The 20,686-nt window shown below is 30.7% G+C and overlaps 1 protein-coding gene across 5 annotated transcripts in view; it reads right to left on the minus strand.

The window, feature by feature from the left end:
- The window catches only part of conu (Rho GTPase-activating protein conundrum), a 233,453-nt gene that overhangs the window by 190,676 nt on the left and 22,091 nt on the right, over positions 1-20,686 (minus strand). The window contains exon 1 of one of the 5 annotated variants that reach the window (XM_075373484.1): positions 12,889-12,911. The exons of the other annotated variants lie outside the window; for them this stretch is intronic. The gene's annotated coding sequence lies outside the window, so the exon portion shown is untranslated. Of the gene's footprint in view, positions 1-12,888; positions 12,912-20,686 lie in introns of those variants that run through there. 5 annotated transcript variants of the gene reach the window in all.

Consider the following 20,686-nt stretch of genomic DNA (forward strand, 5'->3'; position numbering starts at 1 on the left):
ATTAAGTCAACAAATACTCCAAAATTTGTAATATCGAAATTATAAATCTTAATATCTTATCTTATTATAACATCATAATATCTTCATTTCTAAACCGAGATGATTAACTACATAATTATGTAACAAAGTTTTGAGTGTCTTTGTTCAATACAATATACTAAAAGAATTTTATAAAATTTATTTTCATTTAATTTTTATCCAACGCAATAAAATAATCTGTAACACCTGTGACTGAAGTATGACGATCAGCTTCTCCTGGAAGCGTGGCAATAACCCATCTCCATAAAAAAAATCTTTTGCGCCTGGTATACCAGTAGTGTTATGAATTAAACAATTTTAATAATAGCCAGGCAGGAATAGATGAACCGCTACGGTCAGTAAAGAACGCAACGATTCTATATTAGAAACTTATCAAAATTTAACGAACGAATTTCACAGGACAAATAAATAAATAAAAGGATAAATAAATAAATAGTTATTTTTACTAGCTAACATTATTTATTTTTACTGCATTCTTATCTCCTGTTAATTGTTACAAGCCGAGTAATTAAAGTAGACCGACACGAATTAAATTTCCAACAATCGTAGGAGAAAGAGACTAAAACTCGAAGTAGCCTCTTTGCTCACTTAGGCTCAGTATATAATCTAACCTAAAAACAAATCCAACAATAAAATACATCGGCCACAATTTCAACCTATCTCTGTCCTAATAAATAGAATTAAAATAGGCCAGAGAATTAATCAATCCTAATATTTTACGGCAAATTAAATACTTTTCTAAAAATAAACATTTACTCTACCGGAAAATAAAGGTTAATTTATTGTCAAGTGATTTCACTTTTTATTTCGATCTATTTTAACGCTGAAACGTCTTAGAATGTTCCATTTGGTCCCATAAATGGTTTTATAAAAAAAATAGAATACTACACAAGATAAAAATTGCTGTAATCGAATACATTACATTTTTATTAAAATATCTATTGTAACAGTATGACTAGAAAAAAGAATAAAGTTGTTTTACATACTAAATAATGTATTCGTACATAAATTTTACGTAACACTAAATTCCATAATTTCATTATTTACAAAACATCCTCGCTAATTCAAATTTTACATTAATAAAAGTGAAAATTATGCACATGAAATACTAACTTTTACACCTATCCGAGCGTGCGTTTTAATACGCTGGAATAAGAACTGTCCTGTTTTCAACTATAGTAAATAAAGCCCTTTGAATAACACGAGTAAATAAGTTAATTATACGTTGCATGCACGAACATCTAATTTTAAATTTTAAAAAAACGTTCAACTTCATCGAACAATTATTTTCTCATAATACGGTAGGTTTGAAAGCTTTCAACAACACTTTCAATACACGATAGGGTAAAGGAGAGAATATAACGGACCTGTCAGGCAATTAAATCCCCCGTTGTCCGCTGAACCCGGTCGGTATATTTGGTCTCTCATGTCAGATAGATTCCGATCGATTACAATGGACTTCTGAGAAACGGCGCCGAGCCGATCGTATCTATTGAGAATCGACCCGGTGCATTGAACACCATCAACTTAATATTAGTTTGCCCTCACAATGCGACAAGAACAGAGAAACCTACAATAAAAAAGAATCGAGACACGAATCACTCCAAGAGGCAGACGCAGCGCCACTTCAGTTCGACAAACTAAAAAAAAAATCCGTATTCAATAAATATCATTACTTATCTGAGAAAGAATCTGTTATAATAATCTAACCTTAACACGATAATCAACGAAAGTTTTTATTTACTATTTATAAAATACACTAACAAACTAATAAAGAAATGATGAGGAAACTCAAAATGAAAACTTATTTTCCGTAACAATTTTTTTTTTCTATTTACAAGACTGCATCCAGAAACTTTAGACAAAATTATGTTTTCTGAAGAGTTTTTAATTAATACGTTAATTCATGACACTGCATAACAAACAACGAACAATTAAATTTAACAACTTAAAATTTATTACTCGACTTAAAATTTAAGTTCCTAGTTATTTAAGCAGAATCAATGATTAAAAAATCGATATTAGACAATCTACTGATAATTTACATATTTCTTCTCTAAGAGAAAGATGGTTACACCTAATTACACTCGCTCTACAATAAATGACTTCTGAAAGGTATGAGAAATGCCAAGCCCGACCGGGATTCGAAATTCAGAACCGTCCGGATGAAAAGTAGAAACCTACCACAATTACTGAAACTAATAATAAACGGTACTAACTACAAAGAATAATAATTACAACTGGGAGAAGAAATTGGCACAGGATCATTAGATATAATTTTTATCGATTATCCTTAAGTAGTAGTACAACAAAAAATAATGTAGCGGCTACATTGGATTATAAAAAAAAAGCTGTTACGAGTTTCTAGGAAAAAAAACCATGAAGGTAGTCATAAATAAAAGGAATTCTGTGAAATATCTTTCTAAAAATTGTACAGTTTAACGATTCAAAAAATAATATCCCAAAAAAAATTAATCTATAATAAACGAATGAAAGATGTACTTTTCTCAACAACGATGAATTGAATCAGAGTAATCAGCAGATTTCAAACATTAATGTACGATGAACAAATTAATTTATGCATTATAATTTAGATAAAAATGTCTTAACACTTATATACGACTAACTATCGATGTAACAAATATTGTATATTACTGAAAAATTACATTATTAAACAACAATAAATTTTTGAACACGTTACCATCATACACCATCAATGATTTTTGTTACCAAAAATTGAAAATATATACAAACATAAATATACACACATCCACTACTGTTAAGAAAGCGATGGTGTTATCCATTCGAATATAACTTGTTGTATAAATCATGAAATCTACTGTAAAGCCTAAACAAGAAGATTCAGCACCAAGTTTTCATGTTTTTTTTTTTTTTTTTATTTTATAATAATGTGTAATTAATGTAATAGTGGCCGGTAGTATGGATAGTGCCTTTTTCGAATATAGAGCAGCACATGAGGAAGCAAGAACTAGGTCTTATTATATTTGACAACAAGCAATGGCGGTAACGTTTTTGTCTTCATAATTCTTATAGCCTATTGTAACATCCTCATTCCCTGCACGACTATAATCCGCGATTCTTTATATAGCTCGTTAATACTAATTTTATGAACATAACAGTACACAGCATTAAATGTATACTTAAAACTTTCTATAAAAAAGTCAATTTACCAAAGTATAAAACATAAACCATAAATAAAGATAATACGCTATCACATACAAGGATAATTACGAATAAAGTACTGAAAAACGTGTATTTAAAAAACAAATTTATAAATGTAATTACCATACATATCATCGTCAAAAAATAGGTACGCGATACATAAATGGATAGGATAATTTTTATAACCGTCACTCGGAACAAAATGTTCAAAGCTAAACACTGAAATTATAGGCTCTAAGAAAATATAATTCACAATTAGCGGAAGGAATCGACCAAAACGTATGTCGGAAAGTAAAGATTATTTAAACTAAATATCGAATAATCGCTTTCTTAAGATGGCCCTAGGTATTTTTTTTCTTTTTTTTATAAAAGGTTTCTTATTTTTCAGGCGAATTAAAGTTAAAATTACAAAATTCACCTTATTTACTTAAAAATGGGCAAATTATCGATAACGAGAACTAATTTGGTATTATATTAATTAATACCAGAGAGTAGAAATAGAAACTGTAATGATTAACAACGCTATATGGGCAACAAGAAAACAAAGTACAAATTTTTAACGGATTATATATGTCATTATTTTATTCTTATTTGCGGAAACAAACAAGCTTTGCCTCTAACAATATCTTTATAAAATATCCATTGCTTACGAAAAATCAAACAATATGCTGCCTACACGTAACAAATAAATAGAACAGATATATGAGATAGATATGTTTAACCGATATATCCTTCTGACCCTAGGGAATAACTATTAAACGGATAAACTATAACTACCTAGTTCAAAGCCACTCATTAGTAAACAAAATCTAACTTCACTGATCGATACAAACATTATGGCAATTTATATAATAAATAAACTATAGTGACCTTAACACTACAAAACTACTATTAACTGAAAGATACTTCATAGATCAGCGAAATTTGTAGATCGCATAGTTTTGATTACGGACTTATGTCCGATTAATAAGTTCAATTTTTTTTATAAATACAGGAATACTAACAGTTTGGTAAAGAAAAAAATTAATAAATTATCTTAAATATCAATCGGGTTGTAATCGTCATCGGCTGCTGGGGCATATCTGATACCAAATTTTATACCATCAATTTAAACCTCATTAAAAATTTAATCACTTTTGCAATTAATTTGAGAATTCCGTAATTTGTAATAATTTCAAGTATTAATAATTGATACGTAATAATAATTACTTTTTTATAATAATTTGATTATATAGATAACAGAATTTTAAATAAGAGTGGCAGTTCAGGTAGATCGTTGGGAGCTCAACTAATCCCAATTTCTCAGAAATGTAGACCTGATCTCGCAGACCGAGTCCAGCAGCCGAAATAAACTATTAGGATTACCTAGTTGTAAAGTAAAACATTATACATTGTAAGTATAAACATTATAAGAAATAAATATTGCTTCAAAACAATACAGATTTTAGTATTATAATAAATATTTATACAAAATTTAATACGGTGCAGAATTATTAATTCAATTTGTAAACTTAAAATTAAAACTTTTTTCCCCGAGTCGAACTTAACTTTCCAGTGGAAAGTTCCAATTTTATATTTAGTAATATTTTTGAAACATTTTAATCACATGTTTGTTAACGACTTTCACCAGCCCAGTATTGAAATATTTATGTATGTTATGTATATATTCACATATTATCTTTCTTTATTCATAAGAGGATCCATCAGTACAAAATAAAAACACACACACACCAACAATACACTATGTTTCGTCTAAACTCCCAGACAACACCGGGTGTAACGCACACACATACTAATTCTACTGGAATTGTCAGAATTCTAAAATTTTATACGACGGTAACTTATCAAATCAAAAATGTTTTTGTAACTAACACATATAAGAAATCAAACCTTAGCCATAATCCATTTCTATACAATTTCATCAGCAGTATTTTTCTTTACGTAGTACCCAAATTCATTTGGCATTAATTAAGGGGATGATCAAATGGTATAATAGACAACTACAAAGCAGACAAGGTATGGCGCTTCAACCCTACCTATATACGGTTTGCTCTAAAGCAGGTTTATGCGTGCGAGGTTTCAGTATTGTCGTCTATAGGAATTAATGACACCTTTGTATAAAAAAGCAACGTTTCAGCGCGATATCCTTTGAAAATCAGCTGATGAAATTATGTGACGATATGTAAAAAAAATCCAATGCATAAAACAAACCATAGAACGTTCACATTTCAGCAGCACTATTTGCATCTTAGTGTAACTTAAAAATAATCTGGCTACACATCTCATAGATATAGGTACAGAGCGAATTATACATTTTCAGTAACACGCCCCTACTACGACAGATACTTCACTGACAAAATGCTCTATACTACATGATCATTTCACGTACGATATAACAGTACGTTTATAAATACGTTCCCATCTTTTGTCTAAGCAATCAAGGGCATCAGATAAAACTAATATAACGGTCAAATTTTCCAAATTATTCTTAGCTAAGTTTTCTTTGTAAATAACTAAGCGATACTGTACAAAATTCAACTAAAAAATTCAACGACATATCTTTAAATCGACTAAATGTAAATCTTAAGATATATTATAACTGTAAATATAACAAGATATAAAAATTTGATATGATTAATATTACAGAAAAAACTGTCCTACAATAAATCCGCGGCATTCTATTCTTTCAGAGTTTTAGGGGTGAACGGCTATTAAATTTGTAGCTTGATCGTTTTGTTAACAAGTTGTATATTTTTTCCCGTAACCATGTAAATCATAGAAGTTAGACGGGCACCGTTGTGGATCGTTTTAAAATAAAACCTAATCCTTTCAAACTTTCATCCTTAATTCAGTTACAAAGTTTTCACATTCTTTTGAGTTAATGTAAAAACGCTAAATGAATGCAGAAAAGGGGATGAACAGTAAAAGTACGCGATAAAACTGACGCTGTTGGCAAATTACTATGATACAATACTGTCGTTCCGAAAATCAGGCAAGCGGTACTATTCCAGAATATTAAAGTCTCGGCGATAACGGAGACTTTTAATGCAGGAGTAAACTAAGATATAATTGAGAACACTCCCAGTGTTGCGTACTAAATATCCACAGCACGGTTGAAAATGCCGCCATCTACAAGCAATATCACTCTTCCGTCGCTTTTTTTTATTACGCTTCAGTTACTCACCCGATGTATATATTTGTAGCCATTTTACAAAAATTTTTTACCGGTAAAATCAAATTCAAAACATTTCCCCAAGCTGTTCACCCATTAAGGGTTCTGAGAAATGACTATGGAGAAGTTTCGACAAACAGATGAAATGTAGGAACTTAATGTGCCCCTGGTAATCGAGCGACCCGGCGGAAGATTAATAATCAACTTTAGGCGAACGCTGAACAGATTATGGTGATGCCAGAGAAATTTCATCGGCAGTTCGTATATCCTACGGTACTACTCTTTCATACGATTTGCTCTGGGATAACACGAATAAACTGCTAAAGGAATTTTTAAAAACCATTTACAAAAATAAAGGGTTATGCCGCGTTTCAGGAAAACCAATGGAAAAATACATTTTCAAATATTAATAATTATAGATATTAGTTTGACTCTCCGACGCTTCTAAAGACATAAAAGTTACTATAAAAACGAAGTAATTAGAAAATATAGATTTACACCAAAGACTTAAACTTCTACCTCCATATATTTTTTGAAGACCTCCCTATTGCATACTGTCGTTTTTAGCTTGTGAGAAATTTTGTTATGGATTTTTACAGATATTTATCGCTGAAATTCAATCAGAGGCGTAATCTCTGGAAGACCAGCCTATTACGTATCGGAATTTATCCAAAGACACCAATATAGGAATCAAGAATTCTAATTTATATCAGGGACGTCGTTAGAAGAAGTTATATCGGTATATATCTCGATAAATTTCTTGTTGGCAATGAATTATTTTCATTATAAAAGAAGCAACACACCGGGTGAATACCTCAAAGATGCGAGGAGGATGGTTGTAGCACTTATTAAATTTGTGATTGAGATTGTTTTAGCTCGAAGGATGGCCACATTTGCTTTAATCTCAATATTTGAACAGCGCTGATCGTTTCTTTTATACAAGCAGCCCGAACGTTTCCTTACAAACCAATAGTCTCTTGCAAGTGGCACTCAAGCATGTTGCTGGCGTATTACGGTCGGTACAGTGCTACTTTAACCGGACCAATTAAAAATAATTTAGCGACAAAAAATAGTAAGTAATACATTTTTATAAAATGTTTAATTCTATTAAAACGCTAAAAATTAATAAAGACATCATTAAAGATACTTCATTTACAGATTAGATAATTTGCAAAAGTATTCCTTTATCAGCTATATGTCAGCATTAATAAAACCATTTAAGTAAGACACAACTGCAATATTTATTTTACGAATCATACATTGATATGAATACACAATCATATCTATGAAATTACAGTATCGTTTTGCTTAAATACCAATTAATTTAACATATTTTAAAAACTAATAACGAATATGTTTGTTTATACGTCGGAAATGTTTATTTATTTAGGAAGAAAAAAAGAAGTTGAACGTAAAATATTTAAGTGAATAAATGAAAGAAACTCTACAGATTAATCGCTGAGAAAAATCGAATGGAGTTAGACGTTTTACAAAGCTTCGTTAAATAATAAAATACGATTTAATGATAAATAATAAAAATAATATAATTCACATAAATACAAAAAAAGGTTCAGTCGACCAAAAATGGTGCGCTATTAACGCGCAAACTTTAACCACACGTTAAAAATATTGGAAATCTTGATATTAAATTTAGTAAAATCCCTAACATACATGGCAGAGTTAACGATCAGTTTTAATCATTTACAGTAGCTATGGCTAGATCTAATACTCTTTTGAATTAGATCTCACACATACTGTTTTGAATCGGTCTGTTCCATATACTAATACTACGGTCTGTTCCATATACTAATTACTAGAACTGTATTTTGTTTTAGAAGGTTAGAAACTATCCGATAAACAACTTGACACCAGGATGCCATCGAATAATAACAGAGTCTCAGCAGGAGACGACTCCACAGGCAAAGCCCTCGATTTTTTATGACTCGCCGAACCACAAAAAATGAAGGATGCGGTAATCTTAGTACAATCGGCGTAAGACTAGCAAAACCTGCAGAACACTATCGAAGAAAAAAGGATGAAGGATAAGGAAAAGGTCTGAACGATGAGAAAGGGTTCTTCCCACGGACAAACCGCAAAAAAAAAACAAAGAACCTCACCAAAAGAGTCCTTCCAGAACCCCTAGAGGCATCTTTCAAGGTTTGAGCCCTTCCAGGCGTCAATCCCGCCCAAATTTCACCAGAAAAAACGAATCTTAACCTAGGATGTAAGCGACACATCACTAATCAATTATTTTGCATCGAATGATTTGAATAAATGTTCAACAAATTGCTTTTGTAATACTACATAGTCACCCGTAAATAGGCTGAGAGATCTCCAGAATCGTGTGTGCCGTAGAAGTATCCAAAAACTGTAATAGATTCATTAAGAATCCCAATTGAGAATAATTATTATATTTACCAAATATTTATAATATTCTTTTACGAATAGAAATTAGTCATTTAGATATTTTCTCAAATACATGCGCTATAAGCACTCTCAATTCTATAACACATAATGCACACTAGAAATTATTCCTACTATATAAAAGGAAAACCTATTGTGCCAAATAACAGAAAATTTCATAAAAACAATTTAATTAAATAGTGAAACAAGTTTTATAAAACACTCATGACTACATTAACTTCCAGAAAGTTTTATAATCATTACTTAACGCCTTTTTATATATCTAGTACTTGTTTTGCCAGCAGGCAGCACTGACCGAATTATTAATTCAGTCGGTCCATACTGCGAGGTGAAATACGAAATACTGATATATGATAGTGGTAGGAGTAATCGAAAGACTAAACGCACGCGCACGCGTTTACCTTGGAGTCAACAACGCAACGCCTGCGCCTGTAACTAGTGAATGTAATAAAGTAGTATTTTACTGTGGAAAGAAATTATTACCTGATCACAAGTGTTCATGAAAAATTCTCACCTAATATATAGATACTAAATACCCTTACAAGGAAAACAGCCGACTAAAAATACCGAAGTATATGAGTGCAATAAAGGTTGTTTATGAACTATTTTATTTAATTATAACTCTTACGAACTACAACTCTCATGTTTAACGAGATTATGAAACGAGAAGATTTCTCATTTCCAAAAATACAAATCGTAAATGTTCAGTATCATAAAAATGCGGCTTTATATCATACAAAAACAATTACTAGAAAACATTATCCAGTAGGTTCGTTAGTGGAACAGTACTCAATCATCAAAAAAGAAAAACGAAACGAAATGAAGACGCTCTTAAGGTGTATAGAAAAGAGTATGACAACAAAATAAAGAGCTTTTTTTTTGAAAAGTAATATATCTTACTAACCATCGATGGAAAATATTATTTTGAAACGTATTAAAATTCGTTTTTTAAATTTAATTAGTTTATTAAAACTCGTTCAACGTTACTGTCGATGTTAATTTGTAACTTAAATAAAAATCTTATCGTACGTGTCGTGATTTGTAACCTATTATTACTGAAAATTAAAACGTATGTTTTTTTTTTCTAAAAAAAGCTCCTCGCTCCTAGAAATGGAAATTTTACACATGTTTATAACTTTTGACTACATTACTTTAGTCACCGATTTGAAACCTTTTAATTTTTTTTTTTCAAAATGAGACATTATTAGGATAGGAACAGTCTTCAGTTTTTATAAGTAAATAAAGTCGAGTAATTAAACAACAATTTAAGTTGAAATAGCTAATACCTTTTTTTAATACTGACACTCAGACTAGGTTTAGATAAACATACTCGGATTTCTTTGAACGTTAAAACTACGATAAGAATATTTAAATCCGAATCTGAATGAACACGAATTTGTGTTACGTTCGCTTGATATAAAGAATCATTCATCTCATCCTCTGAAGTAATGCTTAACTGTGGACTCGGAGGTTAAACAAAAAAAAAAGAAGAAAAAAAAAGAATCAAGCCAAAAAATTATTTTTTATTACTTTTCTTTTGAAAAATAAGAAAGTAATATTTTTAATTAATTGTATTTCACCATTACAAAAATATTACGCTTGCAACATTACAATGAAACTTCAAACATCTACAAATCGAATATTACAATTTGATTATCCTCATGTTAGGAGCGTAGGGAATTTTTCAAACAAACTTGCAATTTTTTGTTTTTAAACAAATTGAATATCTTCAGGAATTTTTATCTAAATTAATTTTAAAAAGCACTGCTTAATAGTACTTGGAAAGACGCTTCTTTTTTTTTAAAGTTTCGATTCGTTATTATCTCCGGAGATATAACCGATCAAAGTTGACCGCATTGTGCAACTTTTGTAATAAATTGTAGTTGATAAATTAATAAACCGATATTTAGCAATAATTTGCGTTTGCCAATATGATATTTGAACTTTTTAGCTTACAAGACATCAATTAAAAAAAAAACCAACAATTTTGGGTGTTAAAATTGCAAGTATGTTTGAAAAATTCCCTTGGCTCTCCTAATTAACCGATCTAAATTTTTCAAAATGCATTTGAAAGTTTGAGTGCTCTTTTGTATTCGATTAAATTTTCAAATATCTAGAGATTTTATTTCAGGCTTTACACAATTTGGAAAAATCGCATTTTTAAAAAAAATTTGGATTGCAAAGTACGGTATAAAAACTTGTCAGACCGATTTTGGTGAAATTTGGCCTATTGCTTTATCATATTAAACGGTATTTTGAGGCAAAATTTGAAGGTCCTATGTATAAGTACTTGATATAAGTATAAACAGCAGTTATAGCTGCTATTTTTGCATCAATAATAACGTATTTTCCATTTGCAACCAATGATGTGAGTAAAATTTAATTACCTTTTTTCTCTCTCGATCTTTTCTCTAAACTGAAAAGTTATCGAGTTATCTAGGGAAATAGGGGAAAAATTGATATTTTTGCGACTTTTTTATATTTTGTTTAATAAAAATATAAGCAAACCTTTTCAACTGGCGCATAACGAAATAATCATTTCTAATGTTATTCCAAAAGAATTAAAGCAAAAATTCAAGTAGAAATCAAGTAGAAAAAGTCCAACCCAAAACATGATTGGTAGAAATTCTTTAAAACTTGTACCGCACCGACTAATCATCGCATTTAAAGTTATTTAAAACGTTAATTTTAATTACCATTAAAACGTTTATCAGATCAAGTAAACATTAGACTAAAAATGAAACGTAGATAATAAGAAAATACTGACGAGGAAGAAGAAAGACCTGGTCTGATTACAGTTAGATCCTTAACCAGCAATACGGCAAGGAGGTAAACCAGAGGTCGCAGAACTAAGGTTCTGAGTGAAGCGCGGACTGCACTTCACAATCGCTGCCGTATGAAAACTACTACACTCAACTCCCTACGGAGAAATCTTGCATACCAGGTCACAGAACTGTAAATTACCCTTCTTGTTTGTACATTAACAACGAGCCGAAAATTGAACCGACATCAGTTAAAAGTAATAACAATAATATATATATATATATATACAGTATGCGTACTCAAGTTAATCGACGATATATTAAAATATATCACGGTATATTCAATCCAATCGATATCTAAATAATAGAGAAAGCGTAAAGCAAGAACCGCATGCAAAATAATTTACTAGAACACAAAGCGCAAATGTTAAGTGTAAGTAAAAAGACTTCTTTAAAAAGTATTAACTAAACAAGCGGCGTTAAAACCGATACGACACCCGATTCAATGAAACATACGTTAAAATAAATCTGAAATAATGAGAATCTTCAGAAAGAAAACTTACAGTTGTCTATACCGCTCAGAAAATCTAATTTTCAGGATATTTTCAGTTTCTACAAAAAAAAAAGAAGAAATATCGGCCTTGATTTATATCGATCTGTTTCGTCTTTGCGTATCACATTAGAATAGATAACAATAAAGATATAATCTTCACTATAGCTTTACGAGAATCCTGTCTCCTTTCTTATTACCAAAACTCCTTTGTAGCATTTACTCGCTCAAAATTCATTTAAAAAAAGCTTTGTACCTTTTTGTAATTTTTACCTATGTTTTCTCTCTTTGTAATAAATGAAATCTAATCGCAAAAGGAAGGCAGACTAATTAGATTACAACTAGTTCTACAAAACAAAATTAAGAAAACGAAATTTCATGTCAATCACAACAATATCTAACCAAAATTAATCAACTTAATATTTCGAAATGATAAAAACAAGCAAAATGTGGTTATTTTACCGCAATAGAAACTTAGAAAACAATCAGTCAGTCAATAAACTACGTGTTATATATTGACTTGATCTTAATATACATTTTTAATTGCTGTAACTGACCAAGACAACAAAGCACTGTTTAAATTAAAAAAATCAATTACTCAGTATGTTGTTTTCAGGTCCTGAATACATAATACAGTAATTGTATATTCTAAAAAACTAATGTAGTTTAATATACACATAAGTAACCGCATAGGTGGTGAAGTAACCGTATAACAAAGATGAATTCAGAATAAAAGTGGCAATAAAGAAATAACTCACCTGATCGATGACTGTTAAAATCATTAATGTCCGTACGCAACTATGAACGAATATATTTTGCTGAGCGAGAAAGAAACATTACCGCTCTCCAATTATAAAACTGTACGGATAAAAGCAGCTAGTTTCTCTAAATCAACAGTTGCGAGATAAAACATTATCTTATCTGTACAATATAGAAGTTATAACAACGTATAATTTACAGAGATAACAAGATTTCAAGCTCCATGCAGAAGAGCGAGTTTAAGAAGTTTCTTAATCAACAGCAGAAATTAAAGAGAGTGGATTTGATAAGTTAATCAGTTTTTTTAAATCAGACTTTTTTTATAACGTACAATACGTACATCGCCATCCGTACGAATAAACTGGTAGTATATTATTTTAAGAAATCCAATACAGCACGCGTTAAGCTGTGTTCTCGCTTAAATCTTTATAATGTATCGGAATCTTGTTCATGTCATAGTGATCGTTTCACCGACTGGTATCAATCCTATCTATTTAATCGTAATTGATAAGTGTCGCATCATCGAACAATTATTATAGTTTGCAACAAGATCATGAACGACCCGATGTAGATATGATAAAGCTGAAAGTCTGGACGCATCTATCATTTACATGTGCAAAACGATTTTAAAAAAAACACATACAGAAAACAGAATAAAATTATTGTTGGAGAATTATTGTTCTGGAAGAAGGGATCATAATAATTAAGGTCTGGTTGAAATTAGCTTTACCGGAGACGAAAAAAACACGAAAATACTCTTAGCTAACACAAAGGTCAAGATAGAAATGAAAAAATTTCCGTGGTATCTCTTTTACTACGTAAAATTTATTTTCTCTTCTATAACATCTGCTTGTTCAATTTGGGTCGTAAACGTTTTAGGTCGCCTATAAAAAAAGTATTTTAAGGTCAGTGAACTGAACGATGCACCTTAAGGTCAATTTATGAAGTAAACTTTCTGTTTTATTTTAACTTCAAAATAAAAAATATTATACTAACAATGCCGCTTCAAAAAAGTAAATGCCTTTCTTTATCAGCCAGCTTCACGTGATATAAAATACTATTAATTATTTTCAATGAAATTTGAAATATTTTTGACCTTGAACGACTGAACTTTGTTCTGAATATAAGAAACCGCAAGAAGTAAATAGATAAATTTAGATTTTGTCTTTTAATTTTTTAAGAAATTATTTAGTCTTAAGAATTTTCTAAGCGAGAAATATAGAAAAACTACTTTTTAATCGTAAAAATCGTAAATGGTAAGAGATTTTTTAATTAATGACAAATTTTAAAAGATGCATTTTATATCATTACTCAAATAATTTTGAAAGCAGTAACATTTTATTAAATAAAAACCAATTACACAATAGGGACGTATAATTAACAAAGGAAAGGAGTAAAATGTTCTTCAGCACAGTTTATGATATTAATATATATTTTCGGTATCTGTTTATTCAAATATCTAACACACATCAAATATATACATACATATTATACGAATTTGAACACTAGACTGTGGATACCGGTGTTCTTTGGTGGATGGGTTTCAATGAATCACATTGGGAAGGCAATGGCAAACCACCCGTAAAAACCTGCCAGGAAAATTCCAAGGAATTGGAATCGCCAAGGGTCGAACACGACTAAATTGCTAAATTTATTTACACAATACATTTTTGCTACTTTAACAAAGCAAGGTTCTTTTCCAGAATACATTCTATAAAAAAAAATAAATCAAGTAATTATTTTTACCTATCAAATATAGAAATTTTTTCTCGATCATCTTCTATCTTTCACTCAGTCATTAATAACAAAATGACGCTTCAACTTCCTGTAACAATGTTTTCAGGTTCACAAATATACTGGGTATTCAAAAAGGATTTCACAACTTTAAAAGCATATAAAAATTTATTGAGAAAACTTACAGACTCGGTTAAAGTGTCACTTCATAGAAAAACATATAAAGTTTGTCATCTAATATTCATTTTGATTCGATATGGATTCCATTTTTAATGCGACATACGAGTACATCCCACCTGAAGTCGACTTCATTCTAGACTGTAGCCTGCAAGTCGGGCGTTATCTCTGCACCTGCGACGTAAATTCGAAGTCTTAGCTTAACAAGATCAGGAGGCAAAGGTGGTACATAAACCCGATCTTTAATGAAAACCCAAAAGAAAACATCTAGAAGAGTCAAATCTGGGGCGCGAGGTAGCCATGCAATTGAACTTCACGACCAATCCACCAACCTGGAAATCGAGTATCAAAAAAGTCTCGAACTACTAGGCGGTAGTGAGGAGGTTCTCTCTTGCTGATAGTAATAGCGTCTATCTTAATCATCATTGTCTAACTGAGGAATTAGAAAATTTTTAAACGATACCATTTACCTCCTGGAAGAAGAATGGTCCAGTCTTTGTTTAACCATGTTTATTTTTAACGGCTTCAAGTGCAATTTTTTACGTAATACGCGCCAAACAGTCGTTTGCGGAATTCCAGTCTCACGTGACACACGAGTTGATTTCTTCGGACTAGTGCAAAGCTTTCTCCGAGTTGTTCCACAGCAGATTTAGGGACGTGTAGGCATCCTGGTTGGTGGCCGAATTCGGTACTAATAAACTACACGAGTCAAAACTTATGTTTTGCTATAAAATGAGACCTCGAAAAAGTTTTTTAATTAAAATTTATATGCTTTTTAAGTTGTGAAGTCCTTTTTGAACCACCTACAAGGAAATCGATAATGAAAGGTCCTTTGTTTAAACACGACAAGAGAGATTAGGGCCTTCATCTCCACTGACTTCTCATTCAACTGTTAACTATACTCCCAGCCCAACTTTAAAAATTACATCATCTTTATTTTAATTTCGTAAAATTAAAATTAAAAACTAACAAAAGAATTCTGCGAATTTTTATTATTGTTTTTTTTTTCTGAAAGCACAGCAATAAACATAATAATTAGTATATGATAAATCAATAAATAACACCAAAAGTAGAAATAAATTATGTAACTTCTATTGAAATTATTTATTAAAAAATAATGTTATCACAGGTCATAGCGATACAATATAATACAACTTGAAACTGTTTTAAATCCGAACTATAATAAGAGTGAATTACGCAATCTTTGTTTTTCTTTTTTATTATTGCCATTCTGGATATCTATTTTTAACTGCGTAGTGATGTGAATGAAAATGCTGACTATTAGGTTACCTAACTGGCTGCGTACTTACATTACAGAACCGTTTATAACCCATTTTGATGGGGAAATTCACAATCGCGTTTAAAAATTATATTATCAAATAAAAAACCCGATTATAGAAATGAAAGTAGCTTATAAGAATAACCTTGGTGAGATTATCTACTTGCAAAAGCAGTTTCTGCGCACCAATACCATTTGACGCTATTATCTAATAATCGATCGGAGCTGATCGATGAATAAAAAATACGCGACACGAAAATACACATTTTAACAGTTTCCCAGTTGACCGCGGAATCATTTACAATTTATTCATTCGGTAAAAATTGCCAGAATGAATACTGTCAAAACAATTCACGATATGTTACATAGATATATTGATATCTGTACCGATCAGCAGATACGATTATAAGATCGATCTAAACGAAAGAATTATCAATAGTCTCCTTTAACATGATCCTTCGTGACTGAACCTCATATAGCTTTTACAAGTACTACGAACATTTTAGTATTTTACGTGTATCGACCATTGGAACAGAGATAAGAGGAGTTTTGGATATTAAGAATGAAGATAAAGCATAACTCTAACACTCTAGAGTATGACGGGAGTGAAGGTCAGATGTTTAAATGTATGAATTTCTGTTCAAAAAATACCGAAGCTCGACAGTCGGAAAAATAAGTGGTTTCGAGCAAAGCTTTTTACCTTTCTTTAATGTCCCGAATTTACAGGGTTCATATGCGTTACATCATGTTAGAGACCTAAATAGGAATAAAACATAAATATATGACCACAATAAATAAATAAAAACGACATCGTCTTAGATCAGACTTAATAAGAAATGCTTATTAAGTGTAAGGTTAATTTATCAGAGAAACAGGATAAACTATACAACCTATTATGTCATATTTGGTACGCATACAAGTATAAATGTAAAACTCAGTAACGATATCATAGTACTTAGGTTGGGCGTTTGATCCAACACTGCTGTAGTAGGCGAAATCTAGCAGGGTACAATAAAACACTTGTGGGTTGACCAGGAGGTAAATATAAATCTTACAGATTTATAAATGTATAAGCTTAAGTAATATTTTAACATTACAATTTAGCGTTATAAAAACTATATAGTGCTTGTATATTTTTTATATGGAGACAAATTAAATTACTGTTGCCTTTGTTAGTTTGTCAGATTTAGTACTTTTGAGGCATGTAAATTTTGTGTGACGTTCAACTGCAGAATGATCCCATATTGCTCGTTAATCTCTCGGAAAATGAGTCTATAGCAAAAGATAAACAAAAAAACAAAAATATAAGTCAGAAAAAGCTTCGTTAGCGAGTTTCGGCTGGCGAAAAATTTAGCCTTGCTTTTTGCTCCACCGTACTAAAATTCAAGGGATACAAATCGAGGGGGAAATTTGGCGCTTCCTTATGGTTTTTCATCTAAGAAATTTCTCAAAATTAAATTCTCTATAAAATTAACTAGAAATTTTTATTTGTTTATCGGTAAATTAACTAAGTTATTTTGTCCCAAACCTGAAAATATGTATTTTCTGACGAAATCTTTTCGTGTTTTACCCCGTTTTTCTTAAAACCTAAGTGTGAAAGATGTCTAGGACCATTTTTATTCAATTTCTTAGATCAAAAACCATAAGGAACCATCAAATTTTCCCCTCGATTTGTACCCAAGAATTTCAGTACGGTTTGATTTCAGAGGGGAACAGAAAGCAGAGCTAAATGTTTTGCGAGCCGAAACTGGTTAATGAATCGTTTTCTACCCGTTGATATATGTTTATATCAACTTTTTTTCTTTTTTTTTAGCTATAGAATCATCTCCCAAGAAATAGCCGTGCAATTTGGAATCGCTCTATAAATATCACCTTCTGATTCAATGATTAATAATTGGGCTCTAATGAATTCTCATTATTATTTTTTATCATCGAGCTACGCGTTCATCTCACTGGTTCTTTTCTTTTACAATTATCACAGTATTCTTAACATTTATTTTCAGTATTATTTCAATTATTACCGTTACTAAAACTATATACTATTCTTTACTTAAATTAAGATGTTCTCAAATGTTTACGGGAAGGTCCACACTAAACGGTTACCTCTTCCTTTTGACAAAATACTATTACATCGACCGAAGTAAATAACCGTTCCATTACTTATTTCCCCATTTACGGAACATGCATTTCGTATTTACATGAAATATGAAGAAAAAAATCGAATAAGTAGAGCGTTTTCTGTTCCATTGGAAAAGAGAGTCGTAAAATATATTTATTTTATATGTCATTAAGACGGTATTTTTAAAAAAAATAAAATTCTACAATAAAAAGTTTATTTTCGAGCGAACGTCGTGGGCTTTCGAACCGGAACTGTCGCTATAGTTCAATATAAATCATATAACACAAAAATCGCGGATTCAGCAATTAACAAAAACTTCACTATTTAACTGGTGAATTCAGAATTAAAAGTGTGCTAATTTTTTAACATAAATTATTATATATTCGCTTTGTATTATTATATTTAATTACAAGATAATAATTTTCATCACTAAGTGCAAAGTATATGTAAAATATAACAAGCTATATTATTAAAAATTACAGATTTTGTTACCTTTACGAGAAGAAACCGAAAAGACAAGATATAAAAATTGTAAAATCATTTAATAAATCTCTAAATAGACAGTGCAGAATATAAAAATAATTATGCAAACAAAAAATTATTCCGTTTAGATATACTGGTATTACAAACGGCTTAGAAAAAGAATTAAGTTGAAACTAAAAGGAGTAAAATCGTGAGGTCATCGTAGCGACTGGATGACCTTGAAAGCGATGGCACAATTTTTACCGAATTTATCTAATATGAAATGTTATGCAATTCTAACAATATGACCGAAAATTACTTGCCGTACTGAAATTTCTACGGATCTGCTTATCTTTTCATCGCAAGGAATATTTTTCTCGACGTCCGACAATCGAAACGCAACTTCATGACTACAAACTGTCCTACAAAATATAGTCGCAAAACATAAAAGAAACAGCATGTATAAAACAGAGCCAGAAAAGAGACGTCGCTAAGGAAATGGTTATAAGGTTTCGGATCGTAATAATGACCCCTTTAATGCTTCATTCCGTCAAAGAACAAATACTTCATTAAAAGAACGGTTTAGTTCATTTGTAAGAAAAAAGTCCTTATAAATGAAATTTCCATCGCACCAATAAAAATATAAATAAAATTGAGTTTTGAAAGATGTTTCAACTAAAATGACCGCTACAAGTTAATAAGAGTAATAAAGTAAATGTGATTTATTTATTATTAAATTCCTGTTACTCACAAAGAGTGTAACAGTTATAATAACCCTGTTGCAAACGTGCTCTAGCTGAAATTATATAACATCACGATTTACCGGTGACAGACTGATTTTACTTTAAAATACGTGCACTGTATTCATATAAATAATTAATAACAAATAAGATAATCTACTCTCAATACGCCGATGAATAAAATGATCCTTCACAAATTAAAATAAATCGTTTATGTTATCTAATAAAAATAATAATTTTAACAAACGTTTATATATCTATCTGTAGGTAAAAACGTACATGTCCTGACTGACTGTGATTCAACGCCCAGCAAAAACTACTGAAGACAAATTGATGAAAATTTGTATACACGCTCCTCAGCGTTAACAAATGAAGATGGCTACTTGATTTTTGGTGGGTGTAAACTTCATGTGAATTCTAAAAATAATTTCTAAAATTTTTGAAATTCCGGGCTTAAAGAGTTAAAATTAAAATGGGTTTTGTATTTATTCTTAAATCTGGCTATTTTTTTTTCTGTAACAAATAAATATATTCACTTGATTTTTGGTGTGTAATTTTCATATAAATATTAAAAAAAAACCATTTCTCAATTTTTCGAAATTCGATCTTGGAAAGGGGTGAAGAAATACAAAAAAAATTTGAACAATGATTGCAAATTTTACTAATTTCCGACTACACTAAACGAGATATTTACTAGGCTGGGGCTTGCAAATAATCTTCGTATAAATATCTGAAAACCATTTTCGGTTTATTTTTTAATTTCGGTTTTTTAAGGGGTGTGACGGTGTACGGCGGGACTGATTAAACAATACAGCAATTGTCACTGTATGTGCGACGCGACTGGCTGTACCTTCCTCCGGTTGGTTACTAGACTAAAAAACATAAAATAAAAGTAATTAAAAAATTTTAAAAAAAAGAAGAGAAACGAAATACGATCACCTGCTGTGTGTTTCTCGGGTAACTTTATGAACAGGGCAAAATATATCTTTACCCTATGAAATACGGGTAACCATTTATAACTAATGTTTTTAAGATGAAGGCCGACTGTTTTAAAACCCACATTCTTAGATCATTCAACGTTTCGGGTACTGTACTGAGCAAACTGTTGCTCTAAATAAATTAAAATATACTGATATTAAAAATAAATTGAATAGGCTTTAATTTTTATTTATCATTATTATTCTCACAAGCATGAATTTAATGAAGAGTGTGTTCCAGGAGGCAGAGTCTCCTGGCTAGACGGAAGGGGGGGCGAAGCGAGCCAAAATATCCGAAGATTAACAATC

The sequence above is a fragment of the Lycorma delicatula genome, chromosome 1, assembly GCF_047948215.1.
Source record: "Lycorma delicatula isolate Av1 chromosome 1, ASM4794821v1, whole genome shotgun sequence".
In the NCBI taxonomy this organism is placed as follows: domain Eukaryota; kingdom Metazoa; phylum Arthropoda; class Insecta; order Hemiptera; family Fulgoridae; genus Lycorma; species Lycorma delicatula.